Below are 12025 nucleotides of genomic sequence, written 5' to 3'. Positions count from 1 at the left end.
GAATAAGAAAGTGTATCCTAATGATGATGATGACAATGATGATGATGATGATGACGGCAAGAAAGACAACGATGATGATGGTGATGAGTGCTATCCGTTTACATCTTTCCTCCTGGGGATTTATCCATTCCCATGGATTTTTCTGTTGACTTACCAACTATATTTCTTTTCCTGACCACTTTGTGCTCCAAACAATGATATAAAGTTACCTGCATAATTCTATTTCGATTCCATTCTTTTCCTAACATTCAAAATTAAATCTCTTTCTCCTGCAAAACTGAGACTCCTTTGGTCCTTTCCATCAAAAAAAAACTTTAAAACCAAAATCCATACTGTCCAAGAGTCACTCTATTTAGGGGAGAGTCTTTACTTTTTTTCAATTAATACAAAAACATGTTTATTCATGAGGTGCCACATGATATCCTGTTCCATGTATACACTGTGTGATATTCAAAACCAGGATAAGCATAACTATTTCCTCAGATATTTATTATTTCCCTGGTAAAAAAAAACATCCAGATTCTTTTTCTTCTGTTTTTTTAATAAACACCACACTGTCATTCTCTATAATAACCCCATGATGCAAAGAACCATCATAACATGTCTTCTAAATATAAATTAGTACCTCCTGACCAACTTTTCTCCATATTTCACTTCTCTCTACTCTCTGAAGCCCCAAGTAAGTCTACTCTTAACTTCTATAAAATCAACAACTTGAAAGTCCCTGAGTGAGAACATGCTTCATTTGTCTTTCTGTGTCTGACTTATTTATTTATCATGACAACTGACAACATTTCCTCTACTGCATTTACTAATTTGTCTTTATTGGACCATCCTTGCATTCCTGGGAAACCCCATTGGTGAGTGATCCTTTAATGTGGTGCTGAATCTGGTTTGTTAATAAGGTTTTGTATCTGTGTTGTTCGAGGCCATTTGTTAGTATTCTCTCTCCCTCGCTCACTACCCCCCGCCCCCATCCCATCTGGTTTGGGATCAAGGTAAATCCTGGCCTCATAGAATGAGTTTGGAACTTTTCCCTCCTCTTTAATTTTTTGGAAGACATTGAAAATAGTTTTCTTTAAATGCTTGGAGGAATTCAATAGTGAAGCCATCATGTCCTAGAACTTTCTTTGTTAAGGGACTTTTTATTGCAACATCCTTACTAATTATCCTTCATAATTTGATCTTGACACATGGTGTCCATGTAGTAAATCATCTATTTCTTCTAAATTGTCTACTCTGTGTCATGATTTTCATAATGTCTTACAATACTTAATATTTCTGCAGTATAATTTGTAATGCATCCTTTTCACCACTCATTTTGGAGTCTTCTTTTTTCTTAATCTGGCTAAATCTTTAACTGTAAAAAAAAAAAAACCATTTGTTCATACTCTTGTCGGTTTCTGCTTTTATTTCGTTTATTTCTGCTATAATCCTTATTACTTCCCTTTTCTACTGATTAGTTCTTGTTTCTCTAGTTCTTTTAGGTGCAGCAGTAGGTTTTTTATTCAAAACCTTTCTTTGTTTTTGATGTACACATTTATTGCTATAAACTTTCATTGCTATATTTCACAGACTTTGATATGTATGCTTCTGTGTTTGTTCGCCTCAAGGAAAAGTTTAATTTCTCTTTAATTTCATTGTTGCCCTATTGATTACTAAAGAACAGGTAGTGTAATTTCCTTGCATTTTTGTATTTTCAGAAGTTCTTCCTTTTATTGCTAGTTTTGCATCATTGTCATTAGAAAAGATACTTGATATTATTTATGTTTTCTTGAATTTGCTAGGCTTAGGCTTGGAAATGGCTCAATGGGAAAAGTGTTTGCCACACAAGAGTAAGGACCTGAGTTCAGATCCCCAGACCCACATTGAAAAGCCAGACACAGTAGTACACACATCTATGAGCCCAGTGTTCTGAAAGGGAGATGGGAGACAGAGACACAAGAATTCCTAGAAGGTTGAGGACACCCAGCAATGGGGAGCAACCGAGAGCTCCAGTCTCAAACAAGATGTAAGGCTAGGACTGACACCAAGGTTGTCCTATGACCTTCACATGCATACATGCACACTGTAACATGAGAATGTCCCCCAGCAGAGAGAGAGAGAGAGGCTTGTTTCATGTCACCCCTGTGATCTAGCTTTCCATGTGTGGTTGAGAAGAATGTGTTTCTACAGCTAGTGAACGGAATGCTGGAATGTTCTCTATGTCTTTGTTAGGTCCATTTGATCCTGAGTGCAGTTTAAATCCAACATTATTTCTTTGTTCTGATTTATCCCTATAGGCTATCTGTCCATCTGTGTTAGTAAAGTGTGGAAATGCCCTACTATTATTGTGTTGTTGTCTGGTCTCCCTACAGATCTGAGACTTGCTCCAGTATTGGCTGTATGTTTATTTGTAATTAAGTCTGGTTAAACTGACCCCTTTAGCATTGCGTGATGGCATTCTCTGTCTCTTTTTACAGTTTTGGATTAAATTCTGTTTTGTGTGATGTAAGAGTAGCAATTTCTGCTCCTTTGGGTTTCTATTTGCACGAAGCTCTTTTCAATCCCTTGACTTTCATTCAGCATATCCTCAAAGGTGAAGTGAGTCTTTGCAGGCAGGAAATAGATGGCTATTAGGGTATTTTATGTATCCCCAGTGTCTTATGATTGGAGGATTGGCTTTACTTGAGAGGTAAGGACTTAAAATTTTCATTTTTAAATTATTTTCTCCTTCCTTCCCTTTCTCCTTGCATTCTTCCTTCCTTCCCTCTCTATCTTTCTCTGTGGTTGAGTGATTTTTCCCTAATAGTGTGTCTTGATTTTTACTTTTAGTATATCTATCATAGGTTTTTGCTTTGTGGCTACCAGGAGGCTTTTAAAAACCATATCATAGTTAGAATAAGATTTTTAATCTGATAATTTAACTTTGATTGCACAACACAAAAACTCTTTGTTGTCCCAGACCATTTTGTTTCTTATGTCACAATTTGTATCAATGAAATAAATTTAAAGAAGCAATGATCCATCTCCATTCATAACCCATCAATGTGACATAAAGACAACTTAAAATTCGGTGTTGTTTGTGGTGACTGTTTCATTCAATACCTTCACTGAGCAGTCTGAGAGCTCAAATCTAGTTGTGGACAGCTTGTTTTAAAGCCATAGAATATTATTAGACTTTATGTTAAATCAATATCATCTGAACCAAACTTTGGAGCACTTTTGATGCAGTCCTAACCGATGAAGTGCTCTGAAATTGTTCTGAAAGTGGCTTGGGAATTCTGCTATATTCAGGTGAAATGACTAGAGTCAGCCAAGTTCTCCAGCTATGATGAATTGACTGGATAGCCAGCACTGATTGGGTTTCACGGGGTCATATATGAAAAAAAAAAAAACATGACTCCTATTGTGAGGTGATAATTCAAGGTACTATGACTGACTTTCCAAGTGAACTACAAAGGACATGGGAGACTCCATGACAGTTTCAGTTACTCATCTTCTACCATATTGCAAGTACTGCAAGCTTATATGTATACACATAGGGCAATATAGTAGTCCATATTTACAGCACAATCTTCAGCAGCCACTGAAAACAATGATACAGCCCTCTGTTTCTATATAGAATGTTCTCCAAGTTACATTGTTAGGCCAAAAAACATGCTATGGTTTGTTTTATAGAAGGGGAGAGACGGGGAGAGACTGCTTTGGATCTTCACAGTAGTTCTTATGGAATAAGGTTGCAGTCTGGCTATACATTTTTCTAGGTTTTCTTTTTAACTACACATACTGATTCCTACTGAAATAAATAAATTTTTAAAAAGTAAAATTCTTAGAATTTAAGAGAAGGTAAACAAAGCACTTGTGATTGACACAAAGAATGCCCTATCCAGATCTTAAGCAAGATCTGTGGCCACAGCTACAGTGAGTGTTGGCTCTTAGTGCTTGACAGTGACTCTTGCTGTTTCCCTTTCCTCATGGTGGGATTAACCATGCCATGCATCCTCCAGAGCTGCCGAGAGACCAAGGTGAAGCTTCCTACTGGGACACCTCCTTGCTGAACCCCTTTCCTCTGTCTCTCGCATGTCTTCAGAGCACCCTTTGATCAATCACTTGCACAAGAATCACCATGTTGGGCTGTTTCTAGACAGTATTACAGAGGTAAAGATAAGGCTGTACAAAATATCAAAATATTAAGGCAGTTAGAACAAATATATGATGTCTCTACATGACAGTCAATGGTGGGTTTTTGTTTTTTGTTTTTTTTTTATTCCATGTGTATGTGTGTCTGTATGTAAAGAGACCAAAGTCAATCTCAGATGCTGTTCCTCTGGTGCCCTCTACCTTTTTTTTTTTTTTTTGAGACATTGTCTTTCATTAGCCTAGAACTCACCAAGCAAGCTACCCTGCCTGGCCAGCAAGTCCCAGTGATCTACGTGATTCCCCTGTCCTCAGCACTGGGATTGCACGTGGGCACCACCATGCCCAGCTTTTTAATACTGGTTCTGGGGAGCAAACTCAGGTCCCTCAAGTCCCTATGCTTATAAGACAAGCCCCCTAGACCTATTTTTTTTTCTTTTGAAAATGAAAAATGACTCATTTCCTTAAAATGGTTCGTGATTTTCCACTGTACGGATAGATTTAAATTTTCTTAACAAACTGCAAGAGATCCTGCAGTCTGGTCCCTGCCTGTCCCACCAAGTTCATCTCCCACACAGTCCTCCTCACCTGCTCCATGTCATCCACATTAAGCTGATTTTAGTCTCTTCTACTTTCCCATGATCCTTTCTTCTAGAGAATGCTTGCTTGTGTTTTTCTCTGCGGTGCCCTTCCCTTCATCCTTTGCCTGGTTAACCTCTACCCATCTTTAGCTGTCCCCTAGACATCACTTAGACCAGAGCTAATCTTCTGGGTCCACCATCTCATAACCCCATGGCCTTAATTTCTATACCATATCTCAAAATTGCAGCTGTGTCACATTTATGGTTCCTTAGTTGACAAAACCTAAAGACCACAAACTTCTGTAGGAGACTCTGCCTGGCTTGCTCACTATGGTGTCTCCAGATCTTGGGACAGTGTTTCCTTTCTTTATCATTGTTTGAGAATTTCATACATGAATATAATGTATTTTAATCAAATCTACCCTAGACTCTGTCTGCTCCAACTCCTTCCTTACTTCCACCACCACTCCCTAGTTTCATGTACTCTTTTATAAACCCATTATATAGGTGTAGAGCCATCCATTAGCAAATGGACATCCAGCAGGGACTGTATCCAAAGACAACTGACTCTCTGCCCTCCCCACCCCCAGTAGACATATTTCCAATAGTTCCTTGGCCAGAGATAGGACTTTGGGAGTCTCTCCCCCATCCATGCCGGAATTTAGGCAGGTTTGATTTTTACATGCAGTTACAGCCGCTCTGAATTCAGGTGTGGCACATCCCTATCATGATCAGAAAACACCATTTCACAGTATCCTCCACTACCATTGGCCTTACACTATTTCTGCTCTGGAACAGTGTTTTTTATACTAAAAAGCTCACTAAATATTTGCCAAATAAACGGATTTTTTTAAATGAAGATAACAGCTAGAATTCAATGCAAAAGTTCACCGTAGTCTACTTAACAACAAAAGAAAGAAGATAAACAATCCATTATTTAATTCTTAGTATTCATAGACAAAATAAAACAATTATTCATGAGACAGATAATTTCTGGTGCTGAAACAAAAGAAAATACTCTACACTCTACACCCATGCAAAGCAATTTTTAATGAAACAATCTGAAAATCATCCACACAAGTGAAATGATGAATTTACAGTTTCCATAATTCATCCTGAAAATATTTATTATGCACTTATTATATTCCAGGAGCTAAAACAATGATGAGTAAGAAGATATGAAATTTCCATTTTCATGGATTTTGCCTTGCAATAAGGCAGGCAAAATCAGCAAAACACAGGAATGTACGTTAAGTGTGGTGAAACAGAGATACCCAGGCAAGAAAGACTGTAACATGAGCCAACACAGACCAAAGGGCTGGGAAATTCTCTCCTGGAAGAATCATAGGTTGACTTTGGAGCTGAATATTGGGGCAAAGTTTTCTGGGCAAAGAGACAAGGGAAGGATGCTCCAAGCAGAAAATGTAACAGAGTCTGCCCCACAGAAAGCTACTGTAACTCAGAGAAAACTGGCCAAAATGGAAATGTAATAAACTTTAGAAAATCTGAAAATTAGATTGATCATAATAATTCCCAACTGTACGCCATAATGGGGTCTTGTGTTCTAATTCAAACTATCAGGAACTAGAATATTGATAGTCACAGTCTACAGTGGTGGAAAAAAAGACTGATGTGGGCAAGAATCAGACTTTGCAACGGGAAATACTGAAGGGGTTTCAGCGAATGGATCACACAATCAAGTTATTATTTTGAAAATGTTGTCTGATGCAGAGGGAGAATAGACTGTAGGAGACGCACAGGGACTGTGTGGCATTGGGTGAGCAAGGAAACGAGGCTAGGTCCTGTAGAATCGGCAAGAGAGTTGGCAGCAGTTTTGCTACGGTAATGGCAGGATGAAGGAAGGAGGGAGCATTTCTGATGCAACTGAGCATCACAAGGTCAAAGCAACTCTTCCCAAAAGGCAACAACAGGACATGTCAGGTACACAGCTTTCTGATACACTGGTTTCAATCAACTGATTAAATTATTGATGATAATTCACAAATGTTATCTAATTAAGCTTTTGAGAGGGGTCTTGAATTCAAGTATAAACTTCTGGGAACTAGGATTTTGATAGCCATACAGCCAGTGGCATGCATCAGTCACTGTTGAGAAAGACATAATTAGAAATTAACATCCTCCTATACAAAAATCAAAGATTCTGCTGGGCATGGTGGTGCTTGCCTTTAATCCCAGCCCTCAGGAGGGAAAGGCAGGTGGATCTTCGTGGAACTGAGGACAGCCTGGTCTGCATAGAGACTTCCAGGTGGGCCTGAACTAGGGAGACCCTGTCAAAAAAGAAAACAAAACAACAACAACAAAAAAAAATCAAAGGTTCTGTTTATATATGTACATATGTCTTAATGGATATATTTAAGCTAATCATAAAAGAATATGCAGTCTAAAACATGAAAATAGGTCTTCTCAATCAAATTTTTGTTATCTTTGTAAAGTTCTTAGATTACAAAAATAGGCCATCTAAGTCAGGCAGAACTACTGACATTCACTATCAGATGATCTTTCCAATAAACTCTACCTCTGGTGCAACACTATTCAAGTGAGGAGTATTCCTGTTCAGGTATAATTTACTTGAAATTGGGCAGAGAGTTGGACACCTAGCATTTAAAAATTACATTATTTATTTACTTATGTATTTATGTATGTATGTATTTGGTATGTACATGTGTACAGGGGAGGGGCCAAGGCATGCATGCTTGAAGGCATACTTGTAGAAATCAGAGGCCAGCACAGAGGAGTCAGCTCTCTCCTTCTGCCATGTGGGTCCTGGGACTTGAACTCAAGTAGCAGGTACTCACCCACTGAACCACCTCACTGGCCCCTAACTGTTTTTTAAATAAGTAATTTATTGAGAATTTCATACATGCATATAAGGTGTTTTGATCAAATCCATGCCCAATCCCTCCCCTCCAACTCCTTCCATATCTCCCCATCTCTTTTTTCTGATAACTTCATGTACTCTTTCTACTTCTTTGATTTATTTTTATGGGGCTTTTGGCTACTCTGACATTCCCCCTTCTGAAGAGGTAACCCTAAAATCTTTTAAGGATTAGATAAAAGCTCCCAAATATTTTTGACATTTTTGGCCTTTGGAATGGAGTAGGTTGCTAAGAAGCCTTAGGACATTATGAGTTTTACCAAGAAACTGGCTACTTTTCTTTGGGGTCTTTTTACCCTAACTACCTATTCCTACCTCCTATTCTTATCACACCATCCTCTGAAGAGGTTACCCAACTTGCCAATAGGGAATTGGGACACAGACAGCTCTGGCTTCTTCCATGCTCAACAGGGATGCAGGATGAGGCAATTGGAGTAACCCTTCAGTGGGTCTATCTAAAAGACTCCCAAATTGCATAACTCTTATCTCTAAGGGGAAAGGAAAGTTCTTGAATTGTGAACAGGTGATGTGAAGGAGAAGTAAAGGCAAGAGTAATTAGCATTACAAGCGCTAGACAGGGAACTAGAAAAAGTCAGAAAAGGGCAATTTTCAAATATTCATGAGAGTCCACTGGAATTTCTTGACAAGGGCTTCCGAAAGCATCCCTTTATTGGATTCTTCCTCATTTTTCTCCTGTTTTCCAAGGCTGAACTCTACAGTGATTCAGGATTTGCTTTCAGGTATTTTGATAGCTGTTGAAGTGGTTAGAATCAGTGTCAGTTCCCTCTCAGAGACTTCTAGATAGGGGGAGAAAACCGATTTATCCATCATTTTAAAACAATAGCTGGTTGTCTCCCTTAGCTACAGGTGGGCACTACAGTATTGGAGACCAATATTTGAAGTCTTACATCTGAGCAGCACTTTCTGATTAGGAACAAAATCATCAATGAGAAATAATTGTCTAAATAACTTTTTATATAGACTTAAGCGTAATGTCTGGGAAGTGTAATCCCTTGAACTCTTAAAGAAATATACTGATGACTTTACTCTTCGGTTATTCTGTATGGTCTTAAACACCAAAAGGAAAGTATAACCTAACTTTTTTTTAATTGCCCAAGAAAAGTCTAAGTGGAGTACCAGAAAGATTTTTTAAATATTTATTATTTTTATGTGTATGTGTGTATTGCTTGCATGTAGGTAAGTGCACCCTTATCATGCAATGCCCACGGAGGACAGAAGAGGCTGTTGGATCCCATGTAACTGAAGTTACAGTTGTTAGCTGCCATGTGTGTTCTGGGATTCGAACCCAGGTCTTCTGCAAGAACAGTCAGTGTTCTTAACTGCTGAGCCATCTCTCCAGCCCCAGAATACTAGCAAGATTAATTGGTAAGACTATAGCTTCAAAGAGCAAGTTTGTAGATCATTTACAACTGGGCCCAGCAGCTCCAAATCAGATTTTAAGCTTAAGGAATTTCAAATATAATCTTGTACAAACAAAATTTTACAGATGAGACATTACATTACAGGATAATTTCTCCAAGGTTACCAAGCAGTCTAGTGACAGGGTTGTTTTTTTTTTAAATCTAATCAACACCAGGACAATTGACCCCAGAACATTGCGCAACTGTGTTCTTACTCGAATACAAGTTGGGTCTCTTATTATTCTGAGTAGTCAATTGATAGGTTTTTTTGATGTTTGTAAGTACAGAAATTCAGGCTAGGCTAGGTAAAAGAGGGAGTTTTATAAGAAATACAGTGGGTCTTGGTGGGTGGCAGTTTCAAAGGAAGAGAAGAGCAATCAATCCCAAGGGAAATGTCACAGCTAGAGCATGGTAAGCAATCTCAGTGCTGGGGAGAGAGATGGCCCAGTAGGTTAAATGCTTGAGTTGCAAGCATAAGGACCTGAGTTCAATCCCCAGCACTCTCGTAAAAAGTTAGACACTGTAAAAACAACAACAGAAGTGTCACACATGGCGCCCCATGCCATTAATCCCAGAAGGGAGGCAGAGGCAGGTGGATTGCAGTAAGACTGACACAGCTTGGTCTACATGGAGAGTTTCAGGCTAAACGGAGCTACAGGGAGATCAACATCAAAAAAAAAACAAAAAAAACCAAAACAGAAACAAACTGAAAAGGGGAGGGAGAGGGCTACAGAGATGGCTCTACCATTAAAAGCACTGGCTGCTCTTACAGAGAACCCAGGTTCGATTCCGAGCACCCACATGGCAGCTCACAACCCTCCCATAACTCCAGTTCCAGGGACTCCAACGACCTCTTCTTCTGACCTCCTTGGGCATTGCACTACACAGGTGGGCTTACACACATGCAGGCAATACACTCATACATATAAAATAAAAGTAATAAATAAAATATTTTTTAAACCCACCAAAAAAGTTAAGCATGGTAATGCATGCCTATAATCCTAGAACTTGAGATGGCAGAAACAGGAGGATCCCTAGGGCTCAGTGAGAACTCCAGGTTCAGTGAGAGACTCTGTCTCAAAAACTAAGGTGGAGCAGCATGACCCGAGTTTTCTGGATCTGTGTCTTGTTTCAACAGTGTTTAGACAGAACAGACCCAGGGACTCTTTTTCTTTTCTTTTTTTTAACTTCCAACGGCCTTCCAGTATCTCCAGTCGCGGTTAGCTCCACACTGCCCATCAGCCATAACCTCCCAGATCCTTCGTAATTATTCCACCTAGGTGGAGGCTGCTGTCAACCACCTGGTCAGCCTGCACCTGCAGGCCTCCTACACCTACCTCTCCCTGGGCTACTATTTTGACCCAGATGATGTGGCCCTGGAGGGTGTGGGCCACTTCTTCCACAAATTGGCCGAGGAGAGCGAGGGCGCAGAGCTGCTCCTCAAGTTGCAGAACCATCCCCAACTGCCCCGCACTCTTCCAGGATGTGCAGAAACGAGCTCAGTATGAGTGGGGTAAAACCCTGGCGGCCATAGAAGCCACCTTGGCCTTGGAGAAGAACCTGAATCAGGCCTTCTTGGATCTTCATGCCCTGGGTTCTGCCTGCATCGACCCCCATCTCTGTGACTTCCTGGAGAACCACTTCCTGGATGAGTAGGTGAAGCTCATCAAGAAGATGGGAGACCGCCTGACCAACCTGCACAGCCTGGCTGAGCCACGCCAGCCTCAGCCTTCACTGGGCGAGTATTTGTTTGAGCAGCTCACCCTCAAGCACGGCTAGGTCTCCACGCCTTCCAGGAGGCTCAGTCCTCTGCTCTGCACCAGCTGGCCCTCGGACCTCCGCCTGAACCTCTCCAGCCTCCTAGGCAGCTTTGTAATGCCCCCAAGTTCCTCCTAAACCAACTGAAAATAAAGCTTTTTTGAAATAGCAAAAAATAAAATAAGGTGGAAAGCAACCGGGGAAGACATCCAACACTGGCCTCCAGCCTCCACACACATTCGCACACATGTGCCCAACCATATACATACATCACACACACAAACACAATCTTAGCAGCTGGGTTAGTGTCATAGCTCAGTTGGTAAAGCATTTGCTTAACACGTACAAGACCCCAAGTTCGAGCCCCTGCACTTCAACAATGATAATGGTAAATTTCAGGAGTAGAGACCTCAGAATTTGTTGTGGAAATTTTCACTGATCTATTTCTGTATTTCCTACCGAATTTCTCTCAGGAGAAAGTACTGGTTTCACTTATTAACAGACCAACAGCCCCAGATAGAATAGACAGGAAGTCTGGAATGGGAACGGTCTAAAAATCATGTTTGGAGTCACTGGAAAGCTGGTGGCAGCCAGAATGTAAAGAAAACTCCCGAGTATGCACTAAGTCTCCACTTGTGGCATCTGTCAATTTGAAAGCTACTGAAAAGTACAGATCTGAGCAGAAGATGATGCTAAAGGGCTAAACGGGAGGGCATGCCCTCCCATGATACACTAACAGGAGAAGAGCAGGGTTGCTCCTTTGGAAGTCTCAGAGCCCTGGGTAAAAACAGCACTAACGGCTATGGAAGTAGCCCAGCTGGAGAGATCACACTCCAGAGGTGAGCAAGCTTACATGTGGTTTCTGCATTTCTCAAGGCATTTACAAATTTGTATCTAGCAGCCGAGAGACTCAGAAATCAAACAAAAAAGCAGAAACTAAAATCTGAAGAAACTGAACAATAGTCTCAAAATGGTGGAGTCAAAAATAGGTGTTCCTAACCAGCCCAAAAATAAGGGACTCTGATAAATAGCCCAAGATTCTCATTAGAATTCTGAAGCCTTCCACCTTTGGCTCAGGGAAGCCTAAATATCATCCATTGCTTACATAATAAACCCAGTTTCCATTCCAATCAATCTCATATTGGACACTGGGACTCTCCCTTGACTTTAACTACCTTCCCAAATCAGAAGTATGTTTGTTATAAGGCAGGCTTAGGCACATTAAAATTTCAAAGGCTTTATTTGACCAG

General features: G+C 40.2%; 1 pseudogene; it reads left to right on the top strand.

Moving 5' to 3' along the window:
• LOC103731606 overlaps positions 1-10796 on the top strand; it is an 11877-nt pseudogene extending 1081 nt beyond the window's left edge.
• The last annotated feature ends 1229 nt before the right edge of the window (positions 10797-12025 follow it).

Source organism: Nannospalax galili, unplaced genomic scaffold (genome assembly GCF_000622305.1).
Source record: "Nannospalax galili isolate Female #2095 unplaced genomic scaffold, S.galili_v1.0 scaffold32, whole genome shotgun sequence".
NCBI classification, from domain to species: domain Eukaryota; kingdom Metazoa; phylum Chordata; class Mammalia; order Rodentia; family Spalacidae; genus Nannospalax; species Nannospalax galili.
This window is presented reverse-complemented; position numbering and strand designations above follow the sequence as displayed.